The 7,902-nt window shown below is 38.5% G+C and overlaps 1 protein-coding gene across 1 annotated transcript in view; it reads right to left on the bottom strand.

The window, feature by feature from the left end:
* The window catches only part of LOC102868046 (glycogen debranching enzyme-like), a 98,766-nt gene that overhangs the window by 78,891 nt on the left and 11,973 nt on the right, over positions 1–7,902 (bottom strand). The gene's annotated exons all lie outside the window — the stretch shown is intronic.

Raw genomic sequence — 7,902 nt, 5'->3', positions numbered from 1 at the left:
AGGAGATTAATCAGAACTGGCTTCGACAAGCACTGTGGCAATTGGACAATTAAAACAGACATTCAGGGGGCGGGGAGAAGAACAAATTGGGGAGGAGGGTAGAGAAAACAGTGCAACAATGAATGAATGAAAACCCAAAATCTCTGTAAATGTTCACTAAAACTAATAAAATTTAATAATAATTTTAAAAAAATAACCTTTAACAATACTGTTTTTGAAACCACTTTACATTTAACTTAGCAGCATTTTCTATTTCAAAAAGCACAGTAAGTACACTGCATGGTATCAGCATTCAGCAGTTTATTCCTGCTGGGATGTTCAAAGGACAGCACAAAGAAATTCAGTATCTGGCATTGCTGGTTTAACTATCACTGCTGTACTGTTCCTTTCTCCATTCCTTATTTATTGATTTACATTCTGAACTGACTGTTCACAGGTGGGACCAGGAAACTTTTCTAGTGTTTATCAGACTGCAACAGAGAAACTGAGTTTTTGAGGTCATTGATTGTTGTTGTTATTGTGTGCCAGAGAGTTAAGTATGTTGTTCACAGAAACATATGAACAACAGGTGTGGATTCTGTCCTATCCTGTTCCACCGTTATCTTCTCTGACACACTTCAGTCTACTGCTGCAATCACTGTGTCAATTCATCTCATTGAGGGTCTCCCTCTCTTTCACTGACCCTCCATATTTCTAAGCATGTTCCTTTCCAAAGAACAGCTCCTCTTAAAAATTTGCAAAGTATGTGCCAAAGCTTCACCATCTTTGCCTCTTAAGGAGCACTCTTGGAAGCACCTTCTCCAAGACCTGTCTGTTCTTTCGGCAGTCCATGGGATATTCAGTACTATTCTCTGCACTACTAGTCAAAGGCATTGTTTCTTCTTTACTCACTGTCCAGCTCTCAGACGCATAGCATGTGATTCAAAAGGCAACGACTTGACTCAGTCACACTTTCATTTTCAAACTGACATCACTGCTTCACAATACTTTGGAGATGTCCTTGATAGCGGACATTCCCAATGGAATACATATTTTCATTTTTTGACTGCTGGTGCCAAGGGTGTTCACTCTGGATCCAAATAAGATGAAATCTCTATCTATCATGATGTGGCCTCAGTATTATAGGACATCTGTTTGGGCCATACAGAGACTCTTAATCTGTAGCGAGAAAAGGTAACTTCTAGAAAGGCAGAATTCAGATTTTTTTTCATTTTATATTTTAATCGGTTTTTTATTTTTTTATTAATTTCAATTAACATTTATGTACAGAGATTTTGGATTTCCATTCATTCATCGTTGCACTTTTCTCCCTGCCCACCCCAATCCCACCTCCAGTTCACTCTTCTCCTTGGAAAGCAAAAGAAAAACTCCTTCATTGGTATATAATCCCCCCGCACTGCCACACTCCCTCCCCAAGTATACTCCACTCGGCAACCCTCATTTCGAACTCTTATGATAATCATAGTGCCTTAAAATATATTACTTTTAAACTGTTCTCTCCCTCATCGGCTTCAATGCAGTATACATATATGCACACCCACGTTTATCACAGCTTTGTTCACAATAGCAAGGAGTTGGAAATAACCTAAGTGCCCATCAACAAATGAATGGATAGAGAAGCTGTGGTATATTCACACAATGGAATAATATGCTGCAATGAAAAACAAGGAAATAATGAAATATTATTCAAAATGGGTGACCCTGGAGGACATTATGCTGAGTGAAATATCTCAGTAACAAAAGGACAAATACTGTTTCGTGCCAGTGTTGTAGAATGAGGCTGACATCAGGGTGGGGGTCAGACTGAGAATTCCGATTTTTTAACAAAGAGTTTTAGAAGCATTTGGTCAATGATTCCAATTGTTTCTGATACTAAAATACAGTGTTTGGCTTTTATAAACAGTGAGCTATTGTTGTTAGGCGCTACTGAGTGAATTCTGATTCACAGAAACACCAGGTACAACAGAATGAAATCTGTTTGATTCTGTATTATCTTCACATTCTTTGTTGTGCTTAAGACCATCAATGCAGTCATCGTGCTAATTCAACTTATTGGTGGTCTTTTTCTCTTTCAACGACTTTCACTTTTCTAATCATGATGATCTTTTCCTCCAGGGACTAGTTCCTTCTTCTAATAACATGCTCAAAGTATGTCAGATCAAGTCTCACTATTCTTACTTCTAAGAACTGAGGCCACAATTTGTAGTGTTAGTATAAGCACTTCTACTCTGAAGTTACCCGTGTGAAGACACCACTCAGTATGGTGTTGGGAAGAGATAGGCACTTACAAGTCATTACAAGCAGTTCCAGCAAATTTTATCAGGAACTCTACCCTTCATGGCTTACTCATTCAGGCCTTTCTTAGTACTCTGGGAACCAAAACATCCCAATTTTTGCCTAGGATAAGTCATTTCTATTAACATCTATATGAAACTTGTTCATTTCATTAACCAGTACTTTTCCATAAAAAACAAGAACAATGTTACAACTTGTGAAAGAAATTATTGGTTGGTTGAAGGTAGACTTCAAACTTTGATTACAAATACTAGTATTTCATAAAATTCTGACTATAGTTAAAACCTACTAGAAATTGTTGTTGTTTTTAGGTGCCACTGAGTCACCTGTGACTCATAGTTACCCTATGTACAATGGCCCTAAATGCTGTCCTATCCTGTGCCTCTGACACACCTATCCTCACTGTCCCAGTCACTAAATCAATCCACCTCATGGAGGGTCTTCCTCTCCTGCGTTGTCCTCCCAAGCATGACGTCCTTTTCCAAGGACTGGTCCCTCTTTGCAACATGTCCAAAGTATGTCAGATGAAGCTTCAGAATCCTTGCCTCCAAGGAGTAGCCTGGTTTAACCCTATACAAAATGAACCTGTTTGTTTTCTTAGCAGTCCCTGGTACATTTAATACTCTTCTCCAACACCACAGCTCAAAGGCATCAATTTGTCTTCTTTCCTCCCTAGTCATTGTCCAACTCTCTGATGCATAGCAAGTGACTGCAAAGACCATGGCCTGTATTAGGTGCACTTTAGTCCCCAGAGTGACACCATTGCTCTTCAGTACCCTGGAGAGGTCCCTAATAGCAGATTTTCCCATCACAATACATCTTTTAATTTCCTAGCTGCTGATGCCAAGAGAGTTTACTGTGAAGCCAAGCAAACTAAAGGTTTGAACAATCTCAATCTCTTCATTGTCTATCTGATGCTGCCAATTGGTACAGTAATGAATCTTTGTTTTCTTGATGTTGAGCTTCAATCCATATTTAAGGCTGCAGTTCTTGACCTTCTCCAGCAAGTGTTCCCGGTCCTCCTCAGTTACAGCAAGCAGGGTGGGGTCATCTGTGTAATGCAGATTGCTGACGAGTCTTCCTTCAGTCCTGAGCCACATTTCTCCTCATAGAGCCTAGCCTCCTGGATAATCTGCTCTGCATACAAATTTAAAAGGTATGGAGATAGGACACATCCCTGGCATACAACATCCCTATTTTGAACCATACAGTATTTCCTTGCTCTGTTCTGATGACTGCTTCCTGGTCCAAGTATAGGTTTCACATAAACACAAGCAAATGTTCTGGGATCCCTATTCCTCTCAGAATTAGCCACAGATTGATTCACACACTCAAATGCCTTTACACAGTCAATAAAATACAGACATTCCTCTGGTACTCTCTGCTTTCAGCCCAGATCCATCTAACATTAACCTTAATATCTCTAGTACCACAGCCTCTTCTAAACACAGTCTGCACATCTGGCAGTTCTCTGTTGATGTGCTGTTCCAATGTTATTGTTATTGTTATGTGCCGTCGAGTCACTTGCAACTCATAGCGACCCTATGTAAAACAGCCCTAAACTCTGCTCTGTCCTGTGCCAATCACACTGTCTCTGACACTCCCATCCCTATTACTCCAATCACTGAATCAATCCACCTCATAGATGGCCTTCCCCTCCTGTACTGTCCCACCACCCTCCCAAGCATGATGTCCCTCTCCAAGGAGTGGTATCTCCTTACAACATGTCCAAAATATGTTAGACGAAGCCTCAGAATCCTTGTCTTCAGGGAGCCGCCCGGCCCTTTCCAGGAAGAATCTGTTTGTTTTCCTAGCAGTCCATGGTACCCTCAATACTCTTTCCCAGCACCACAGCTCAAAGGCATCAATTCTTCTATCCCCTTAGTCATTGTCCAACTCTGATGCATAACAAGTGATTGCAAAGACGATGGCCTGTATGAGAAGCACCTTAGTCTCCAGAGAGACACCATTGCTCTTCAGTACTTTGGAGAGGTCGCTAACAGCAAACTTTCCCATCATAATATGTCTTTTAATTTCCTGGCTGCTGGTGCCAAGAGTGTTGACTATGGAGCCAAGCAAACTAAAGCTGTGAACAATCTCAATCTCTTCACCATCCATCCTGATGCTGCCATTGGTCCAATCACTAGTGTCTGCTTACAACTGTTCCTCCTCCTTTTGTGTTTCCATACTTGAGGGCTCATCCTCAGTTGCCGTATCTGCCACTAAGCGAGCTCAATTGTACACAGGGTTTTTGAAGGCCTGCTATTTCGGAAGTAGATGACCAATCCTTCTTCCTAGTCTGTCTTAATCTGAACGCTCAGATTTAAAACAGTATCTGACAGAAAAGTATTTCACATTAAAGAGCAGATGAAAGATACCTCTCCAATAATAGAAACAATAGAGTCAGTGTTGTCCCCACCCCTGACACTTGTGCCTTGATATACCCCATTCCTTACTCCACCAGGATTCCCTTCTACTCCCACCTATGCCCTTCAACAGCTATCTCCCCCTTGGTATGATGGCTTACATGAAAAATACATTTTTTCAATTGCTGAAAAATATATTTATTTTTAAAATAATGTGTTACTCTTTATTTCCCATTCATTAACAAGGTATTTTGGTATATTCTACTTTAACAGTATGTACTTTTCACTCCTAAGAAACTCAAACACTGTATTATACTGGCAAACTTATTAAGCACTTTTCCTTCTGAGATACTTAGTTAAATACTTCCTTACACCTAGTTCATCTCCATTACGAGGATAAAGCACTTATTTAATAAATGTATTAGCTTGTAGTTTCCTCAAACAGTGAAACACCCTAAGTCAATATAGAAACAATTACTGATTGTCTGCTAAATTTTGTCAGAGGTGAAGAAAGTACCTGTGAATAAGGATAAGCACAGATCTTTGAAGATACTTCAGATATTAAAGTGTTTCTTTGGATAATCTGTATGTTTAAAAAGATTCAAGAGTTGACCAATATCCAATTTAATACATGAAAATATTGATTCCACAAGTATAATGTTCCATCCTTAAGCTCAATTGCCAAAAAAATAAAAAACAAGAAACCTCAACTGCCCCAATCAACAAGATAACAGGTACAGGAGGCAGAAGTATGCAAATAATTTAACTGGTTCGAGACAGAATTTTTTTATTTTAAATCAATTTATGGGTAATTCACATAATTAAAATTATAGCCTACATTTCTTCCTTAGTATTAAGCAAAGTCAGTTTGGCATGTTTCAGCCATGTCTAAAATTATCCTTTGGAAGAATATTTCACAGTGACATTAAACAAGAGGTATATTCTTCTACATCACATTAAATACTGGGAAAGACTGTTGTGTCAACAAGGTTTCAGTAAAAATCATTAAGTAATTACCAATGATTTCAATGTATTCTAATCCAATTAAACACTTTTATTTTTGCACAGAGAAATATGAACGGTTTGTTTTGCATACATGGATACGTTTACCATGAGAGAATGAAAATTCAAGGCATTCTTAGAAAAAAATGTGTAATGTACGAGTAAGTTGTTGTTATGTACCCAACAGCTGTAACCAACCCAGAACTGATCCTTCAGTGGTTTTTAAGAGGCAGCTAATGGCATGGGAAGAGATTGCCCATCCTTCTCCCACAAAGAAGCTAGTGGCCTGGAATCACATGCCTTTGGGATTACAATGCAGCACCTAGACCAAGAAGCTGTTGTTCAAATGGAGCAAGCCAACAATGCATGATATTATCTAAAATTTAGAAGGGTGTGTGTCAGGGTTAGATCCTTACTCTATACCTAGTCAACCTGTTCATTAAGTGATTAATTCGTGAATTTGGACTCTATGAAGAAGAATGTGGCACCAGGATTGGAGGAAGACTCATCAATAACTTGTATTATGCAGATGACACAATTTTGCTTGCTCAAAGTAAGAAGAATATGAAATGCTTGCTGCAGAAGATCAAAGACTGCAGCCTTCAGTATAGATTACATCTCAACATAGGATCAATAGTCAATATTATGATAGATGGAGAAAGGACTGAAGTTGTCAATTATTTCAATTTGCTTGGATCAACAATCAACATACTGGGTACTGCTGATTGCTGTTATGTGCCATTTAGTTGCTTGTGACTCATAGTGACCTTGTGTATAACAGAACTAAAACCTGATCTATCCTGTGACAGTCTTATTGTCTCTGACACATCTACCCTCATTACTCCAGTCACTAAATCAATCCATCTCATCAAGGGTCTTCCTTGCTTGCGCTGTCCCTCCACCGTTCCAAGCATGATGCTCTCCTCCGAGTACTGGTCCCTCCTTGCAACATGCCCAAAGTATGTCAGATGAAGCCTCAGAATCCTTGCCTCCAAGGAGCTGCCTGGTTTCACCCTTTCCAAGATGAACTTGCTTGTTCTCCTGACAGTCCATGGGTATATTCAATAATCTTTTCCAGAACTACAGCTCAAAGGCACCAATTGTCTTTCTATTATCCCTAGTCATTGCCCAGCTTTCTGATGCATGGCAAGAAATTGTGAAGAGTATGATCTGGATCAGGCGCACCTTAGTCTCCAGACTGACATCAATGCTCTTCAGTACTCTAAGAGAGGTCCCTGATAGCAGACTTTCCCAATGCAATTTGTCTTTTAATTTCCTGGCTGCTAATACCAAGAGTGTTGTTTGGCTATTATTTAAATCTGATTATAAAATAACTATTAGTATAATATTAAGAAGAAAAGAATCAAGAGGAAATTACTAATTTTTTAAACAAAAATAAATGAGAGAATCTGTTGCCAGAGACCTGCTTCACAAAAGATACTAAAAGTCTATGAGAAGAAAAAGAATAACCAGAGCTCAAGTCTACATAAAGGAAGAACATTCAGTAAGGAATAAATGAAGATAAAGAATCTTTTGCTTTTCTTATTCTTAACTGATTTAACAGATTGCTTAAAATATTAACAACATGTTGCAGGATTACAGTTTACAAATGTGTGAAATGTATGACAGTAATGTTTTACAGGAAAGAAGTATTAAGAATATTATGTTATATGGTACATTTACCACTCATTTTGAATATAAAGACACAAATGAGAAGTAAAAGGATGTTTCAATCTTTTGACTTTTATGAGTAGTGATTCAAAAAACAATGTTTCTTCATAAGCCTTTGCTTTAAAATCTTTTGAGTGTCTACCTATGAGTGGGATTGCTGGATCATATGTAGTTCAATTTTCAGTTCTTTGAAGAAAGACCACACATAGTCTTTCCATCTTGCATTCTCACTAGTAATGGATTAGTATTTCAATTTCCCTACATTGTTACCCTTATTTGTTATGTTCTAAGGTTTCTCTGTGTGTGTGTTTACTTTGTTTTTCAATCTTAGCCAATCTGTTGAGAGCAAAATGGTCTCTCACAGTGGTTGTGATGCGCATGTCTCTGGTGGCTAATGACATATGTCTGATAACCATTTGAATAACCTCTTTGGTGAACTTCCCACAATCAACACTCCTAGTAGCAAGAGTCAAAAAATTTAAAAGATTGCTACATTGGAAAAGTATGCTATCAAAGACTTCAAATTGCTAAAAAGCAATGATGTCAGTTTAAAGATTAAGATGCACTC

This window comes from Elephantulus edwardii, unplaced genomic scaffold, assembly GCF_000299155.1.
Source record: "Elephantulus edwardii isolate Elephantulus edwardi_28Jun2011 unplaced genomic scaffold, EleEdw1.0 scaffold00020, whole genome shotgun sequence".
In the NCBI taxonomy this organism is placed as follows: Eukaryota; Metazoa; Chordata; class Mammalia; order Macroscelidea; family Macroscelididae; genus Elephantulus; species Elephantulus edwardii.
This window is presented reverse-complemented; position numbering and strand designations above follow the sequence as displayed.